The 20,836-nt window shown below is 38.5% G+C and overlaps 1 pseudogene; it reads left to right on the forward strand.

Moving 5' to 3' along the window:
* The window catches only part of LOC145935171 (uncharacterized), a 51,079-nt pseudogene extending 38,308 nt beyond the window's left edge, over positions 1 to 12,771 (forward strand).
* The last annotated feature ends 8,065 nt before the right edge of the window (positions 12,772 to 20,836 follow it).

Consider the following 20,836-nt stretch of genomic DNA (forward strand, 5'->3'; position numbering starts at 1 on the left):
AAGCGGCTCCCGCCTGGTAAACGTACCGCGATAAGCCCCGCGCAGTTACGTCAAAGTGAGGTATGGCGCTTGAGAAGCGCCAAGTTTCGCGTACATACTTACTTCGTCTGCGTTCTCAGGTGCGCGCCGATACGCGAGGACCGGAGAAGAAACCTTCGGTTTACTTCAAACGCCGATTTTCCCTCTCTCCCTCCCCCTTATTCACCCGCGCGTCCTTCTATTACAACTCTCGGCACGGAAACTTCTCCGGGATCTTAATTAAATCTGCGTTGCGAAAGGATACTTTCGACGTGCCAGACGTACACAGCGGCTAATGTCTACTAAATAACGGTTAGAAGACATAATCCCTCGCTAATTGCAGAGTTGTACGAATCTACTCTGAATGCGTCAGATACATATACGTTGGACGATTTTGCTAAACGGTCTCTCGCAAATAAAACGACGTGTTCCTCTCTCCTCGTGTGACATTTTAGACGCGTCTCGCGTATTAAATGGCACGACGTAGTAGAGTAGTGCGTCGCGTAATCGCGATAATTACGCAATGTCGTTTTTCACGCGGTGTACATTTCGATGGGAATGACAGCGCCTATCAGACCCAAAGAGACAGACAGACAGACGGGGTTGCGCCCGGAGACTGTCAACTAAATGAAGCAGGGATGCGCGGGAATGGCAGCGAGCCGCCGGCGGAGAATAGTTTGCAAAGTTAGGAGGCAGTTAGATAGCTATGGCGTGACGACATTAATAACACCTTATTAGCCCTAGGCGCAGCCGCACACCGTCTGAAGATAAATGAGATCGCGGTCGACTTGCCACCCAGCTATAGCTCGCAGTGCTATCGGGGGCAAAACCGTGGATTCCATTGTGACGGTCGCGAGGATCAGATTTCTCGTGCTTTCCGAGCGCGTGGATTCTCGACATAGATTTTCTATGAAAAGCCTCATATACGAGGGTGTATTATGGCTTTTGAGAACACATACATATATTATTCTAAATTAACATACGCCGATCGATTCCTGTTAATTATGTCGCAGGCAATTCACGCGCCAAGCACAATCTAATGAAAAATTAATTATTATTTCATAGTCAACGTAATTGTGTCACTTATGTATATTTGCATTGAATTTATATTGGATGAGACATTTTATTTCGATGCCTTTATTATTTGATTGATTGTTTGCATATTGTTATTGTCATGCACGTGTACGGATGCATTATGTATTCGATCAAATTCGCTGGATGAGGATCGTCACATATGTTTTATGAATAGAATATAGCTCGTCAGGCTTCTATCTAATTAATGACAACAAATTAAGCAAATAAATGATGTAATTAACGTTACGAAATGGTTGCACCGGTTGTATACTACGCGCTGTACTTGTACCTTAATTAATCAGGTTGGTTTGCGCTGATCACACATCTATGAATGTATCTCCATCAGTGTAACTGTTTACATTTCATGTCTATAGACACTGATTGTTGATTGCAGAATGCAGAAACTGTGTTACACGATAGTTTCTATAGCTCGTCAATTCATGGACGAAGCTGCGCGCTGTGTTTAAAGAAACAATAAACTTTTATAATTAAACAGCATAGCTTCGTAATTAAAAACAGAACTTTTGTAATTAAATATGCGAATCGCACTGAACTGAATAACAAAAGGTTGCTTTTGCGAAGCTGAGGCAGATTCCGCATGCACTTTTATCTCGATTTAACATTTTTTCGCGCGATCCCAAGCTTTATTCCCAACATTCTGGAAGGAATAATCATAATCATTGGATTTCATAAATCGTCGACCGTGTAGAAAAAAATGGCCGATCAATTTACGTTTCTCATTTTATTTACGCAGTCACAGTTAAAGTTCAATACAGAATATTTCGCAGTTGCCAACATACCGGCGGTTAGTCGCGACCGATATATCCGTCTTGAAAAAGTACGCGCGGGATCGACGCACCAAACGGCGCGCCGCGCGAACGGACAGAATCAAATAACGGAACGCGGTTTGTTTGCAAGCCATCCCCGCGAACGGCCGGCAGAAACATACAAACCATTCCACCGGATACGAATACGAGCAATTCTCCCCCTCGCGCTCGCTGGCCCCGACCGACTATGACCCTGCAGCACCTATACATATCTTTCTCTCACTTACCCCAACACACACATACACACGCACTATCTCTCTCCCTCCCTCTCTCATTTTCCGCCCTCGCAATCTGAAGGCCAGCGGGACACGCCAATCAGCCCGAGCCGCGACAGAAACGCACCCCGCATACAGATATCCACGGTTTTATTTAGGGCTTCTGGTTAGAAGACGCACGCAAACAACAGTTACCGGCACGCCCGTCGTGGAAACTCATTTTAAGGTCGGCGGGTGTGTCGCAGAACTAATCCGGTTCTTGAGTGATTTTGCAAACTGGGGAAGGGGCTAATTAAAGGTTTTCCCTATGTGCACGGCGAGCCATTCGGATCGCATGGTCGAGGGGACTTTTGTCCTGGCTGCGGACACTCTCGAAAATGAGTCGACTAAATGAAGGTAGAACGCAATATTTGCTCACTATACAATTCTCTTGTTTGATACAAATTCGAGATTTCGTGTAACCCAGGCGGGATGGTTACCGAGCATTTATTTTAATTTTCTCAAATATTAACATTTGATATTTCGAAGAAGAATCTAGCTTGAATAAAGTATTAATATCACGACTCGCGCTTAGATTTGTGGATAGCTAAAAATAAGCGTGTAATCGGGCCCTTACGTTTATCAGAAATGAAAGAGCAACGTCTCATCTTTTTACCTTTCGGAACCACGAAGAGAGCATTTGTCGAGGAATGTTAATCATAAAGCGACAATTTTAATGAGTCGACTCTTCGCTTAATTATGTCCCGTATGACGTGAGAACGGATATGAGAGGCGGATAATGAGATCGCTGCTCTTGATATATCCGGTGATCCCGTCGCACGTATTTTCGGTATCAAAGCCCCGGTTTTTCTCGTGTAAAAAAAAAGAAGCTACTCGTGTCGCTACCGAGCCGCGAAACGACGAAACTGTGTAAAAGAGTTGCGAGAGGACACGCAGAAGCGTGTATCTGCGCGTTAAAAATTCGGCCTTAAAAAGTGCGTGCACATTGGAATCCGGTGGCAGACGCACATCGGCCGTGTTTACCGCAACAACGGCTGTCCCGCATTGCCTGATTGCGAGCGACTTAATGAAGACTGGCGGAGCGCGTTCCAATTTGCACACATGACGTTCGTTTCCCTGCTGCGCGACGAGAGAATTGCGCGGTGACGAATGTCATCGCTGGCTAATGTGTCGCAAACGCGAAAAATATTAAATTCCTACGAATATATTTCTTATTTTCGTCGTCGCACCCCTTCACCGAGAGTTGAGGATAGATGGTGAACGAAGTGTTTTTCCTCAGACAGCCTGAAAGACACATCGCAAAAATATCCAAAGATTTTTTGATTTCTCAGACGCTTTTCTTTCTCTCTTTTATTAAGAGAGTTAAGTTATATATGATTGAAATTTGAATAGAGCACACAATTAAATATCTTTCACGCTTTTTTATCGACCTTGATTATGGCAATAAGTTGGCTATCTGCACTCCTCTTTATCTACCTTTTTGGAAAAAAGCACGGTCGTTTTCCGCAACGATGCTTTTTTCCAGGGAGAAGATGCCAGACAGTCTTCCCCGAGGCAGTTCAGATTCAACATTGGAGAAACGGCTCATGCGGATTCGAAAATGAGGTGACGAGCCATTTAAAAGTTCTTCCAGGATGTCGGCAGCTATCTAAAAGCTAAGTGAAAGTACGTGAAAATGACTTTTCATATCGTTCTTTTTTGAGATTCAGGGTGCCGTCGTCCTTTATATCATAATATAGAATTCGCGCTGCATTTGGAAAAATCGGGATACTTTCTCGAATGATCTGCGACGAATGCGAGAATCCTTTTTGCTCGCGTTTAGCCGCTTTCTTTCCACAGAATTCGATTCTGTAGAAATCGTTGAAAGCAAGGCGCATTCCGCAGAGAAGCAAGCGACTGAAAATCTGACTGTGGCGCATTATATTCGATTCCCTCTCGCGGATCCGAGCCGAGGATCGCACCGTAATAACCTGACAAAGTGAAAAAATTCCGGAATGCTACGCCGCCTAGAAGAAGAAGATTCGTATGCACGGCACGGAGTAGCCAAGTTCCCGGAACTTTTAATTGACTCCTTTTCGAAACTTAACAGACGTGACTTTGATCGTCCTCTCTCCTCTCATCTCTGCGATCTCCTTAGAAAACTTTCAGTTTCGACAGCGACGAGGAACGTTTCCTGGCGCGACGTCCGACGTTCTTATTCGAGAAGGAGAGATTGACGAATCGGGAAAATCGCGCAGGCATATTCCCTACTCCACGTTGATATTCCGTATGCCTTCGATGCGACTTATCTATCCGACGGTCGTATCAAACTTGCGTTTAGCAATCACACAATCGACGTTGCGAGCAGTATTATTCCCGATGCAATCTCTGATCGCAATATCTCGAACAAAATTACTCGGTCTATTTTCTGCCCTTGTGTTATACCCGGAGTTCCCCTTCGATTGCTCGATATCGAATGATAGTTCTCGTCGTATCGGCTTTTTTTTGATTGGACGACGATTAAAAGCGATATTTCGTAGAGATATAAAATATATTTTTTTCGTTACAATTTTTAATGAAATCTGACCACTATCGGGTAGATAGATTTTTACTTAATCATTATCACAATCCGTATAAAAAGTCTCAAAAGCAACACACACATATGATATATTATTTCGCAGCAAAGAAAATATTAACCGAGGTAAATGTGCTCTAATGTAATTCTGTATTTTCCTGTATTTATTTATTTAATCACTGAGACTTTAACGTCAATATATTATTTAATGCAGCGAATGTTTGCGATTTAATATTTCTATTATACGTCACTTGCAATTCGATACGATTGAATTTTTCACAGCAACGCGACGTATTTCTATCGTCTTCCTGTGTCGCTACTGCTTTAAATGCTTCAAGATCAATGTGCAGACGCCAGTGAAAGCTCTTTTTATTTACTTGTCCTACAAAGGTTCTCGTTGCAGCGTGTATCACTTTGTTAAAATTCCGATAGCGTTGCACGTGTAAGAATAATGAAACGGAAAAAGAGGTTGGTGTGACATGAATACAAGGACTGACAAAAAAAAGAATCTGCGAAAACGCGCTGAATGAGAAAAAAAAATAAAATGCAACTAGAAATTAAATGATAGAAAGCATAGATAGAAAAAATATAGAGAAAACACGAATTTTTATATGAAACTAGATTGTATCTGCATCCGCTATGATTGTTGCAAAGAAAAAAAAATTTAACGTAAAAATTGTACAAGAAATTATCGATATTTTTCACATTTTAATACAGTTTATTTTATTCTTAAATACCATCTACCTCTAATAGTAAAAACTATAACATATTATAAATCAATTGTACCGCGACTTCAATCTGTAATGATTCTGGTAAATCGCGATTAGCAAGTATCTCCCTGTAGCAATCATCGAAAGAGCAGAGAAATGGAGAGAGATATACAATATATATATACGTGAGTGCTTCAGATAGTATCAGCAAATTAAATATTTTTAGATAGGTATATAATTTAATTAGAGATTTGATTAGAGACAAATGGTATATCATTTTTCTACATAATCACCTTCTTTTTTAATACACTTCTCACATCGTTGCGCCAACTCCTTTATTTTATTAGAAAGAAAATGTTTCTGGTTATGACTTCAGCCAGGAATGCACCACTCCTTTGACCTCATTCCCAAATCTTCGTCCTCTCAAAGCGTCCTTTAGGGGTCCAAAAGTCAAAAAACACATAATCAGAGAGAACAAGGTTAGGGCTATATGGGGGTTGCTGTAAGATCAAAGAAGCAATACATTCCTGGCTAAAGGCACAACCAAAAACATTTTTTTTTCTACTGGAATAAAGAAGTTGGTGCAACAGTGTGTTCAAAAGGAAAGTAAGTAAAAAAATAACATATTATTTGTACCTCTAATTGAATTATATATCTCAAAATATTTAATTTACTGTTACTTTTTGAAGCAGCCTCGTACATTTGAAAGCGCGATAGCAAAGATCTTCTCCACGTTATTACTTCAACGTACTTTAGCGGTCAGAGGCGCGCACGAATACGACAATGTAATCGGCGCTAACGAAATATACGAGCGACTCGTGCATGATCCGCCTGCACTCGCGCTTGCATGCTAAGAGCATATACTATGAAGCGGAGCCACGCGCTCGTGCCACAAGCCCGTAAGGGTGCGTTTTCGCTTTTGACGGGAAAGTCGGGCGCGTATCCGCATGCCTTAACCCGTATATGCGGGCGAGAATCGCGTTAGCAAGCCGCTTACCGCGTTGCATCTGCGAGGCAGAGAGCGAGGCACAAGGCACAAGCAAGGCGGGTTCGGAGCCGATGATAAATACAGGGTTCACTGAGCGGCTCTCCAAACGCGGTTCGACGTATTGAATTTTGCTCGTAGCAACATACGTTCGCGGTTTCGCGGCGGCATCGATACACACGCGCGGCAGTAAATTTGATCGGGCCAATGACGAGTTATTGGAATACGCGGGGGATATCGCACTCTCTCATCCCCCTCTCGTATTTGCGTAATTAAATCTGCGTATTGCGCGTCCAGAAAATATATTGTAAGTTGATCGTTAAAATATTAATTTACCTTCGTTGCGTCGCGTATCAATTTCTCGATTTCCGTGACGATCGATAATGACAAAATCGCATCAATTTCCACGTAAAATCTGATTTCCGGCGGAGAGAGTCCTATACCGATTAGCGTTCTATTCCTCGACAATAGAACACGTCTTATTGCGCAATGTAACTAGAATGGCGAAGATCCATGAAAGTGATAAGAGACTCCGCGCGTGTGAAGATCGCAAGGACGTTAAGGCGCTGAGAAAGAAAAAATACGACATGCTAACGCCGTCATGGCCGCGATAATACCCGCTTTAGAAACGATTATGCCAACGACTTGGCATACGAGTGTATGCCACTAATACGGACGCGTAAAAAAAAATACTCAAGATAAATATATGTGATATTAAATTTTGCATAGTTATATGTATGTTATAAAAAAAAACTGGAACGCGGCCTCCGGATATATAAATAAAGAATTTTTTAATAAAATTTTTAAAAACTAATTAAATATGAAAAAATATTACATTTAAATTGTTTGCTTGTCGCGGAAGGATTTCTGTGCGCCAAGCTCGCCGAATAATTAAATTGAAATTTCAACTGATTAATTCAATAGCAAAATCATGATAAATTGAAAAAAAAAGTATTATATTATTTGTATCCTCTAACAAATCAGTCGTTACATTGTAAACGATAAATTTAACTTTTGCTACATTTGGATTAATATTTTCCATGACGTTTGTCGCTGTGTGACCATGAATCGAGTGACGAGAGTGCAACCGCCAGTTTCCGACAATATTGTCATCGAAATGAGTTTCGATCGAGGGGGAGGGAAAACATGCATTTTAACGACTTTTGATATTCAATCTACGTCCAAAGCAATAAATATTATTTCGCTTGTTCATTATTCTGTAATATTTTGCGTGAATAAATGATTAACGTATACGTATGGAAAATTCAATTCTTCTTCAATTTACATTTAATAACCGATTCGTTTTGAAATTGCAATCGGAATACGTCATTTGCCAGTTGCATGTCCATCTTGACTTAATTCTCGTTTTCATTAGGAGGAGTCGCGCGCGTGTTAATCTCGCTGATAGTGACTAGTGACGCAGCCAGCGGATCGAGTTATACTTCCGTACTCGGTTATATTCCCGGCGAGAAACAATTCGCTTATCAGTAGACGGCGGGGGTGGTTTGATAGACGTCGTCGGTGCCGGTCCGCGCCGCGTCACGACGAATCTATTCGGTTGTTACAGCTGTCGAAACTATGAAATTCAATGCGGCGAATTTGCATGCTAATCCGCGCGCGGCGTAAACCCGGCATCCGTGTACTTTGCGCCTGGATGTGCCTAAGTTGTAATTCAATAAAGACAGGAGAGCGCCGCCGGTTGTAACGCTGTGACTCGGTTAACTCGCGCTGCTAACGACTTTAACAACGCACACACGATCAATCTCCGGCGCGGGTGCGCGCGCGGATGTGCGTATGTACGTGTGCGCACCCTTCGCGCGTGACGAAAATTTTCAGCTAGTAATGTTAGGCACTTGGAAACTATGCTGGAAATTATTCCACGGCGCGCTGCCGCCCGGATGAGCGCGTATCTCCTCGTCTAATGACCTCGAAGAACAACGCGCATTTTCAGCGCTATAAATTGCGAACGTAACGATCCATGATGTTGGAGCGATTATTTATACGCGGAAATTATTGTTATAATTTGTAGAATCGAGTTCGAGAAAGAACAGTTTGATCAATCTCTATACGAATGATCGAACCGGGGGTTGGGCGGAATAGAGAATTAAAGAAATTAAACGTTAAAAAATTTTGAATAAGTAAATAAGTATAAGTTTTTAATTGTTTGTCCGTGCAAATTTTCATTTGAATGTATAAAGCCATAAGCAAAGTTTCCAGTTTACGTACATATACTCTTGTACGGCCTCGAAACGCTTGATCGATAGTCTCGTCGACGCGTCCAAGTCGAATTTCCCACGCCGCGCGTATCGCGCACCCCGCTGGCGCTCTAAAAACAAGGTAACGATTGTGATGATTCATCTATCACGCTATGCTCGTATTATAACTTCTCTACGGCACGATAAAGCTCATTCCTCCTGCCAGTTTGCCTGGTATAGTCTCTCTCGCTATGGCATACCGACGGAATTCCATTTAATGTTAAACGCCTGGCGCGGAGGGAAAACATTGCCGCGACGCGCGCGGAGAAGCTAGATAGTCGAACTGAATTATGTCTTCCACCACCGGTAACGGAGGCTCCGCGAGCGATAAGCAATTGCAAGAATTATAATAGCACCTAATAAATAAATTTAGATAACGCGCGATACTTCGGCGCGCGTATATACGCGGCCAATGGGTCCATCGGTCCTATCTCCCGAGAAATGAATGCCCTCCGCGTATTTTTCCTTTCGCGCGAGCTCTCGGAAACTAATAAATGAATTCTCGCGCACCGCGATATTTCAGGAGTGATATCGTCGCGCAACACGCGGCCAAAAAATAAGTTTTGTTTCTCTCAAATTAATTTCGCGCACGAAATATATCTCTGCATATTGTATATATGTATATACAATATTTCTCATTTATTTTATTATATTTAAAAAAAAATTCTTATTAAATAACACACAACTTGATAACAGACTATAAATTACATAAAGTATATTTCATTGCTATCTAAACTTGAACTGAATGATAATAATTATAATTCCGACTATTAACTTGAAGACATCAATAAGAAAACTGGAAAGATAAATTATTTTCATATGTTTTGCAAAGCTAGAGAAATTAATTTATGCAAATGTTTAATTTTTATTCTTTTAGCCTTTATTATTTTAAGGAACATTGTCAATAGAAGTTTTGCAACACTTTCGTTTCGTGTCTATAGCAGGACGAGCTGAATTTTTCGTATTCTTATCTAGATATATAAAGCCCTCTGTGCAAAGACGATATTTGTCCGCGCACGAGGATCAGTCTGACCGGGTATCAGCCCCGCGCAACTCACTTCGGTAAATTTGAGATAGGACGATAGTAAAACGGAAATGTCTTTGAAATAAAAGCTAGGGGATACGCGCTCGATGGCGGTTTACGAGTGAACACGAGCGTATCGTAGACGCATCCTCGTCCTCGGCGTCGTTCGTCGTCCCGCGAACGTAATTTTCACAGGCTTTGATCTTTGATTTTTCCGACGAGAGAGTCACCGTGCGAGAATTGACTCTGCGCCATACGCCTCTTTTACCATCCAGCATCGCGCGTAATTTCGATCGCGTATTCGGTCCACTATGGCCAGGGTTGGCCGAGAGACGACGCTTCACGAAATGAAAAAGATTCATTGAAGTTTCAACTCTTACGACCGAAAAGGAACGATGCCCTTTGTCGGTCCGCGATTTCGTTATTTTAGTGGCGAGGAAAAATTTTTCGAATGGTTTATTTATATATTTAACTCTATGAATTCATGCTTTACCTTTTTATGATAGCAATCTTGATAATAATATACTATGGTCATATAAACTTTAAATTTAAATTTAATTTTATCCAAGGAGTTTGAGGTACACAATATATAAGAACTGTAAATAATATGTATTATAAATGTATATAATACAGATGTACACATAACAAAGATTGTCGAGAAAGTCATTTGTGACGCTGTCGAATCGAAACAGTTACAGTTCAACACTCGTTTTGAGAAGATATAAATTCGCTCTCCTATTAAATATCGTATATATATCGGATATCTAAGACATTTATGAAAAGTTGGTATCACTAAGAATTTAATTACAACTACGTTTGTTTGCTGCATCCTTGAAATTGGTGATCAAATACGCGCTAGTGTGTGAAAAGATTATACAGGTAAAATATATTATTATATTATATTATATTATATATATATATATAAATTTTGACTTTAAATTTTTAATTTTGTCCAAGGATAACAAACGTTCGAGGTATATAAGAAATGTATGTAATATAAATGTATGTAAACAGATGTATACATAATAAAGATTGTTTATCGAGAAAGTCATTTGTCACGACGCGACGCTTCGAAACGGTTATAGTTTAACATTCGTTTTGAGAAAGTAGAAATTTGCTCTGCTTTGCATCTATTAAATATCGAACATTGAAGACATTTATGTAAAGTTGGTATCACAAGAATTTAATTATAACTACATTTGTTTGATATATAAAATCCTCGACGTTGGTGATCAAATACGCACGAGTGTGAAGATATACAGGTAAAATATTATGAAAGCAAAATTTAATTACTTTAACTAAAATGTATGACAATACGGAAACTGAGCTATAAAATATGTCTTTGTTCCAGACTCTTTTTCATTTATAAAATTGAAAAGTAAAACTAAATGTTATATTTTTTTATTTAGTATTGCATGATAGTGCCGCGTAGTAAATAATGCTATAATATAAAATCTATATTTTTTTGCAAGAAAAATGTAATTAATCTGTAAGGCATCTTTTAAAAATGCGATTATAGTTTTCATATTGTTTTATTTTAGTCAAAAAGTAAATAAAAAATATAATAATTAAAAGATATATGTAGGACAACATATCTATAAAATTTCTATAAAATTTCTATAAAACATTTCTATAAAATTGAATAAAAAATGTATATTATTTTTTTCGTAAAAATACTAATACTCTTTAATTTAAAAATATTTTTTAGATATATATTAAATATGTTGAATTATAAGTACTTATATATATATATATATATATAAAAGTATTTATAATTTCGATTACATATGTAATATTAAATTATAAAGCTTTATACAATATATACATTTTCGTTTGATATATTTTATTTAAGTATAATAATATATAAATAAATTTTATCGTGAAATATTTGTAGATAAATTTAACTATCTAATTTTTATAAGATTTTTGATATATTATATTAAGTGCATCATTTGTTTGCAGAATTGATAATGTCTTTAAATAAGGAAGGCTTAAAAGAAACGTCTTCAGAAAATTCAGAGAATGATATAAAAGTATCAACTCATCATATCATTTGTCATTGTCATACAACGTTGAATTACACTGTATTTGATTATACATGGAATATTGCTAAATTTTGGATAACGTTCAAATCTTTATCTCGTTTAGTAACTTGTGAAACTGGAAACCAACCTTTTAATATTACTGCGTATTTTGATAGGAAAAATGATATAGTGCGCTTTTACAGTTGCTTTGTTTCTGTAGAAAAAGGATTTAATGTTAACTGTTATAGTCATATACAAACTACTGAAGGAGCAAAAATGGCTTTAATCCGGGAAAACGTTTTTTTAAGCCACCATGAGTTCATATATAGTGTACCTCTTAAATCCCTTCGTGAACAGAATACAACATACGTACCTAATGACACCCTTACAATATACTTTCAATTCGAAGTGCTCGGAAATGTATCACACAACACTATACATGAAAATATACTAGAATCACATATGTCTACGGTAAATACGTTCGTTCCAAATAAGTCAGATTCACTCGTTTCATTTCTAGTAGAAGAGAAACAGCTTTCTATAAACAAAAGTTTACTATGTTCAAAAAGTAATGTCTTTGAAGCTATGATTAACAATGGACTGAAAGAAAATATGAGCGATATAATAAAAATAAGCGATATTAAATACGATGTTTTTCAACGTTTATTGGTTTATGTAAAAACTGGTAGTCTAGGTGATCTTAATTATCTTAAGATGAATGTGGATGACAGTACAGCTACAGTAAATATATTATATTATCTCATTGAAGCAGCTAATAAATATAATATAAAAGATCTCCTATTATCATGTGAAAAGCTTTTAATACGAAATACATCCGAAAACAATGTTGTAGATCATTTGCTTATTGCGCATACAAACAACGCAAATTTACTAGAGAACTATGCCATAAGGTTCATTAAATTATATGAAAATAGTATTGTACAAACACCAGATTTTGAAATTCTAACGAAAATGTATCCTAATTTGTTAATAAATATCCAAGAAGTAAAATTAAATAATATCCTAAAAGTTACATTTGAATAATAAATACAAATTTACGATTTATTAGATCAGATTGCAATTAGATTATTTCCAATAAAATAAGTAAAAAAAATATTTTAAAATGTTAGATGTATCAAATTTATATATAAAAATTAATTTGACTAAAAACAGCTTTCATTTAAAACAATAGAACATAAGGAATTTAGTTTTAGTTGAAAATAAGTTTAGTTCAGTTTTTTAGGCAATCAGAATATTTAACCAAATTATTTTTTTATTATGAATTTTTATTTATCATCATATAATCATAATAAAATCAAACTATGAAAAAAGCAAGTTATAAAAAAGATATTACATATACATATGTATATAATATTATTATATATACATATATTTTATATATTATATTATATATTAAAACAGCTTTTATTTTAACAGTTTGTTATAATAAATATTAATAGCTATTAATAGCTTTTAAAATATTCGTTTTTGCACGACTTTAAAAAGAGAAAAATAGAACTTCCTTAACTTATAATATAATATTTTTCAATATATTTACTAGTATAAAAAATCTTTTGCAGTGAAAGCTGTTTTCAGTTTTGTGCGGAAGAAATACAGTAAAAGAATATTTTGTATTAATATTATGTTGATTGACTTCGTTTTATTACTATTATTTAATAACACTGTTCAACAAAAAAAACACCGGTACGAGACTAATCGTTTTTTATACTTTTTTGGACGCTGAACACAAATCTGGTTTCCAAATTGCTCCATCACGTCACAATTTTGAGAAATTTGCAATTAAAGTTGCAAGAAAGGGCTATTTTCACGAACTTTGTTATATTATAGATACAATATATGACGTGCTGGAGAAGTTTTCTTGCTATCAAAATAAAGTATATTGTTTTGACCCTCAAAAGGAATTTTTGGTGTCGGTTGTAGTTAATAAGATATCCATGGTTAAATATGAGGTGTATTGCGGAAGTTAGCTGTGACTCGTCATTTACGATTTATCAAGTAGCTTTTAAGTATGTTTATTTAAACTTGAAGTTTTTTTAGATCGCTGAATGCGTATCCAATGTCAAAATTGTAAATTTAAAATGGAGAACTTAATATAATATGTTAAAAAATGTTTAGATTGCAATCTAAATATTTTATAAGTTTTGTCATCCGTCATATTGAGTCCATATTTAACCGTAGATATCTTATTAATCACAATTGTCACACCAAAAATTCCTTTTGAGGGTCAAAAGTCCTAACAATATACTTTATTTTGATTGCAAGAAAACTTCTCTAGCACGTCACATATTGTAACTATAATATGACAAAGTTCGTGAAAATAGCCTTTTTTACAACTTTAATTGCAAATTTCTTAAAATTGTGACGTGATGGAGCAATTTGGAAACCAGATTCGTGTTCAGCGTCCAAAAAACTATAAGAAACGATTAGTCTCGTTCCGGTGTTCGAAAAAAGTCATTTTTTGTTGAACATGTAATAGACGATTTAATGTGTCTATCTTGATCTTGTGTAAGCGTTATTTCTTTTTCTAAAAATGACTAATGTATATAATGGGAGCTTTCCAACAAGGATACAGTGTGACACAGAGTATCATTCTATCTTTATCTTTACTTTTATTGAAAGAAGATAAAATGATACACTGTGTCACACTATGTCCTTATTAAAAAGCTCCCAATATAATGTATCAATATATTGGGAATACCAATATAAATTATCAATATAATGTAATATTAAATTAGAAATATACATATCATATATAAATGTACAATTTAACTTCTGTTCCAGTTTTTTCAATTGGAAATGTAATAGATCTAAGAAATATATTAAAAATTATTAAATAACAAAGACACACATTAGCAAAGTATTTAATATAATTTATAAATACATCACAAAATTTTCCGATTTTTCTCTTTATATTTTTTATTATTTATTATTATAAAATTAATAGTCCTGAGATAAGTTTCTAGGCAATTCTGATATCGTTATCGCGTGCAGTAATCGCCATTCTTAATGAAACGTTATCGTCGGTGTTGTAACCGCAAGAGGGTTAATGCGAGGCGCACGTTTATGCTGTATTGCAAATGTCATCGTTTGAGATATCTAGTCTAAGACCGCAATTTACGGAGAAGGCGAGAATGTATAGCGTATCAGACTGCAGTAGTTAGACGGACTGCAAGCCTACGGAGTAATGCAGGATGCGTTGTAGTCAGACCACGGAGTAGTGCCGACTACAGGCTTGTCAGTGATAGAGCAGATAATATGTCAGACGAACGCGGGACACGATGTACATATCGTTCCGCCGCTAAGTGACGTTAAAGTCATGTATACGCTGTTGCGTAACGATGATTGATGATTGAAAAGCGATTAGAATTAAGCGATTAGTTACTTTTTAACTCAAGTAAAACAAAGTGCCACTCTTGTGTTCTTTTTTTATCTCGCTGAATCATATTTATGTATAACAGCTTCGCTTTGTATAACGCGTATATTTGTAACTCTGTTATTATACAGTATTGTCCTGCATTTTACGGACGATGCGAATTTTTCAGTTCGTCGAATTGATTTGCATCTCACGGAAATGCCGGTATCTCATTCCGGTTTTCGGGTTTCCTTTATCGGTTTCGTGCGATATCACGGATGTCCGGAGTGTCAAAGTACGTTGGCGCTTACAGGAGCAGGGGACTACGCTATTGTGTATTATAATGTCGTCTACTTGAATACGCCAGAGACTACCCGAGTCTCCCACCCGGTGGGGCACATCGGGTTTTTCTTTACGGTTTGTTTATGTCGCATGCGCACAATTCGCTCCCGAGAGCCGTCGACTCTCGTCCACCCTTCCAGTCGCCGGGAAGCGTGCGGATGTTTTGCATCGTCGTTCGGTCGTCGGGTTTTCCTGTCAGTGGAGGTGAAGATTTTTCGTTTCTGTCATTCGCGCGTAGAAAAATCGATTGCATCAATCGTGCTCCGAATCTCTCCACACTTCGAAATAGGTTTGCGCCGCGATAGAACAGTGTGATCGTTGTACGAAATTTCCAAGTTGACGGAATGGCCTCGGACAATCGAATGCAATTAAGACTTAATGTCGGTGACTCGCGATTGAGTACGCGGATCTGTTTACGTGTCTCGTAATAGCACTCTCAAAAATTTCTCATTTTCACCGCGATTTACGAAACGTGACGAATTCGAAAGAATAATCGATCGCGACCAGAGGCGAGTCTTCATCTTGAGAACCGGTATTGAATGATCGAAATGTAAAAGAAGGTGCAATCGCTTGCTGTAGATAATATATATCTACGTTCAGCTAAAATTAGTTAGCAAGATACTGATATAGATATCTGTGTTGATATCCTTGGAAGGATATTACAAGAGAAACGTTCGTGATTTAAACAAATTCGTGAATTTTGACGGATTATACGAATCCCGAGATGTGATGAGAATTTCTGGGTTATCAAGACTTTAACGCATATATATTAAAATACGGTGTAAAACTTAAAGTGAATGAAGAACCGAAATTTCAACCAAACAAGGATTACGCGGATTGGCGCCGACTTTACGCACGGTAAGCGTATCTAAAATATCTGTGTATTTTGCACCACATGTTAAATACATTTCAAGATTTATTTCGTTATCAGAGAATATCACGAGTACATTCCACGATATCGACGATATGTGACCGTACTGAATTATGGCTACTATAGCACTCGGTCAGACTATTTAATTGATTTTACTCAACGGCTTAACGTCAGACGTCAGGTAAACGTCAGGTTGGCAAAGTTGGTGGATGTAATACAAGTACTTAGCGGCTTATCTTCCTCTATTACATATGACCGAAAGAAAAAAAAAAAACTCGTGTTAAAATCTTACCGCGAGCTCTTTGCCGGGATAATCCGGCCTTTGATAATAGCCTTGGCGCACAATTCGCTTCTATTGTGTACGAGAGTGAGAAAAAAACTTAGTGCTCGCGTCTCGACATAATCCGTTCTCTCATAATAATCCGTCAAAATAACGGCAACATTTTTGTCGTGAAAAAAATTTCTTTTTTACAATCTTAAACTAAGAAACGTTTATTGCATTTCAACAATTTATTTTATATTATATCTTATACATTTTGTATTTATTCTGTATATCTATCTTCGTAGAGACTAATTGAAATTCGAATAATGGGTGAGTCGATAAGCGACACTGTTCTTTGCCCTCCCCCCCCCCCCTCCCCCTCCTCCTCAAAGCGAGAAAAGTGTTTTTGTCGGAGTCACTCGATCCTGGTGGAAATTCGTTTTCACAGTTCGTTAAGATTATCTTAATATATACACGAATGCGCGGCGTCGCGATATCTCTATCAAGAGTCGGCTGGCGGGCAATGATAATCCAGCTGGGCGACGCTGCGTCACCCTGCGAATATCGTTAGCAATTGGTTTTAGCGGTAATGGGTATTCATTGACATTGATTGGACGCCGGTTAGACGGGACTAATTGATCCATTAGACGAACAAGGTCTTTCCTTGAGGGCTCGATATCGCGAAGGTCTCGCTAGCCTCGTTAGCACATCGTCGTTAACATACTATCTATCTACCCTAAGCGTGCGCGAGCGCGCGCACGTTAATAGATAATGAAATTTATATATGATAACGACAAGACAGAGGAAATATATGGAGCGTAAGATCGCATTAATGGCGATGCGGTACATCCGAGATTCGCGTGACACTATATAATCGATCTCTCGCAACCGCAACGTTTCGGCCGAGAGACGAATGCTGAGAAGGTAAAAAATATAATATCGTATTAATATGTAAGTTTTTCCGCTCATAGTTTATTCTTAATTCTAATTCACTTTGTGTCTTATCCTTCAGTCATCGTAAATCAGAATCACTCGACCGCGCTTTCATCTGATAATTTAGGTTCGCTCAGCGACTCACGTTTGCGTTAATGATGACCGCATTATTAATTGCTGTGCGGGCGCGTTCACGTCGGCTTCCGTCATTTTGTTCTTGTGTACGTAAGCGGAACGAGAACACCATAGGTGGTCGCGACCGTGCTTTCAGCCGGACGATCATCTTTCACAGTAATAAAGAGCTACATAATTTAAAATGACTCGTTGGAGATAGGGACTTATAAATCGTTTTGGTCGCTAGGGGTGGGTCAACATTATCGCGTTATCGGAATTACGAGGGGCAGTCTCATTGTACACCCTACGTGACGTCTTTATTGTTTACCACGTTGCCGTGGTATCATCCCCCGTGCGTGAGTCGTGTTCAAATGCGAGAGCAATAGCTTAGCCGTTCGAGGCAAAGCATCAGAAATCGAGATATTTTAATCAATGAGATAATAAAAATGAAAGTAACGCATCTGTGTTTACCTTCTCAGATTATGTTAGTATGTGTGTGCAATGCGAATCTGTATTTTCTGACGTTAATTAAAGGAAAGACTATTTGACTTATTGCATAGAAATTTGAATGTATATATGTATGTATATAATAAGAGGGAAAGAAAGAGAAATGTAGCTTATATATGTATATAAATATATAAGCTACACTTCTCTTTCTCTTCCTTTCTCTTTCCCTTATAATTTCCATTATAAATGCCGATCTCGTTTGAGTTCGAATCGTCGAATATGTCGATAAAGCATGAAAGAGAATATTGCTAGTTTATTTTCTCATATTTTCTGGAGGGGGGAGACGATCAGTCTGAAAGATAGAAGACACGATTAAGCTGTCCGACCAACGTACATATTTGACGGAAGGCTCGCAAATCGGTAATCGGTTTCTCGATTTGCGAAACGAATTAAAGTTGGCCAGCGTCTGTTTGCACAAGTCATCGGCACGGGCGTAGGCCATTTGTTCGCATCGACCAATAGTAATAGGAGCTTCGACATTTATAAACGATAGGAGGGAATGAGTAAATAATATATCGGTATTATGAAACATCATTTCAACAATCGCGCATGATTTGGCTGGTATAAACCATTTGTAATCGATATATAGCCATGCATCATTCCCGATGTTTCAATTATTCGGAAATGATTCCACGTTGAGCCAGACAATATGTCCGCGTACACTGATACGCGCGTCAACACTGAGTATTCCATTTTACTTTACTAAAAAATTCCAGCTTCACCGAAACCTGTAATTACGCGTTCGTAAAACATCAACCGGGGATACTCGAACCGTTGCACGCTACATATCCGCACGTTACATGCAATCACTTTAGATTAACAACGTATTCGAGAATTACGCCGCTTATACGCCAATCGATCTCTTCGCACGTAGCGCTGTTCATTTATCATTTTTACGGACTACGCGCGGAGCTCTTTTTCCAGCCATTCAAAAATTCACCATGAGAGCTGCTCTCTTTTTCACTTTCTCTCTCCCTGTCTCTTTCTTTCTCCCTGTTTTTTTCTTCGTCCTCTCATTCTCTGTCTCTCTTTTTCTCTCCTTCTCTCTTTCTCGGGATCAGTCTGTCAGAATTCATCGGACCGGCGAGATGATCGAGCGCTTAAATATGTAGCATCGGCCGTCTCTCGCACCCTCGCTTCTCGCCGTTCCTCGTTTTTCGCACCCGAAACTCCGTCCGGAATTCCGCAGGGTGGAAGGTACGTATCGTCATTGACGATATCGTGCCGCGCGGTGAGGCAGCGAGCGATAAATTTTTCAGAATTTTACGATTCTTCGCGCCAACGGTATGCGCGATTCGCCGCGAAAAAGGAAGAGTAGTCGTCCGTTCGCTCGTTCTCCCGTTCATTCGTTCATTCGTTCGTTCGTTCGTTCGCTCGCGGCGAGGAGAGAACGACGACGGATCTCTCTCCGACGGACGGATGTGCGGTGCTCCCGCGACTGCGAATCGATATGCATTGTCTCTCCTCTTCCTGTAGCTAGCCCCTCTTTTCCACCCCCGTCCGTCTTTGTCGCACGAAGGCATTTTTCCCCGCGTCAATCTTTCGCACTCCCCAATGCGTCGGCGGTTTTATTTGATCGCCCTCTTATGTTTTATTGAGCAGCTCCTTCGCTCGCGCGCGTAGTTTGTTTTTTTTCCTTCCTTTCTACGGTCACTACCGGAAACAGCTGGGCCCGTGATTTCTCAGTTTAAGCGCCCCCGCATTGTCCGATCCCCGCATCTCGATTTTTCGGATATCCCGCGCTCGCAATTGTTGGATTTTTTACGGCCACTCCGACATGGGAATTCTGTCAACGGACAGAAAATGTAAATACGATCGAGGAATTCGGGCGAGTAATCGATGGATTTTTTTTACGATACACATTTAGAAGTAAATATCACCAAGGAATTCTACGAATAAATAAACACATAGACGCGCGTAATTGCCGTGTTGCTGTAAATAAAAGTTTGCGTGTCCGGTGAAATCGTCAATTGTTATTTCAATCGATATTACGAATACATAGTAATCTGCCGGACTTTAGCTAGTCATTAATATAGAGAAAAAGTTGCGCGTGTTTTGTTAATTAAGGAAAACAACTTACGACGACGTGGCGGACGACTATGGCATTTACATTCGCTGTCGGACGTCGCAATATCTAGGACGTTGCGATCGTTTTTTCGCCGTCTCTTGTTAAAGACAATATTTGTATATTCCAAGCAGAGCGGCGAGCGTTCGCCGTAGTTGAAACACATTTTTATGTAACGTGATATACTGATGGAGTTGCTTAGCGTGTAGCGGGATAAACATCATAATGTAAGAGGCTGCATCACTTCCTGTTTGCGAGTCTACATTAAAATGCACGGTCGGCGATTTTTTAAAGTCGCCCTGCGCGTTCCAGCTGCGTCCTAAGCGATGCGGCATAATATTTCAGGTATACTGCACGTATACTGCATCCTCATTAGAAAATGCTCCGGTTCCGGGTATAAATGTAAAATAAATGCAGTTCTCACAGTACTTCCGTCCTTTTAACGCCCGCGTCGACGCTTTTAATAATAATGCCGTATATCGCTCGACGTGTTACATTGTTGGCCGCACATTAAAGATTATTTAAAAAAAAAGCTCTAATTAGAGTAATGCGTACAGCGAAAATTCTGGTTAGAAATCTCATTTCTATGACGTGCAGCACTACGAAATATCCTTCTTCCACACAAATGGCGGTCAGCTTTACACCATTTTTTTACATTTTCGCGCGTTCCGTATGCTTCTAGT

This window comes from Prenolepis imparis, unplaced genomic scaffold (assembly GCF_030444845.1).
Source record: "Prenolepis imparis isolate NDT839.2.m4 unplaced genomic scaffold, iyPreImpa1.0 SCAF_4, whole genome shotgun sequence".
NCBI lineage: Eukaryota > Metazoa > Arthropoda > Insecta > Hymenoptera > Formicidae > Prenolepis > Prenolepis imparis.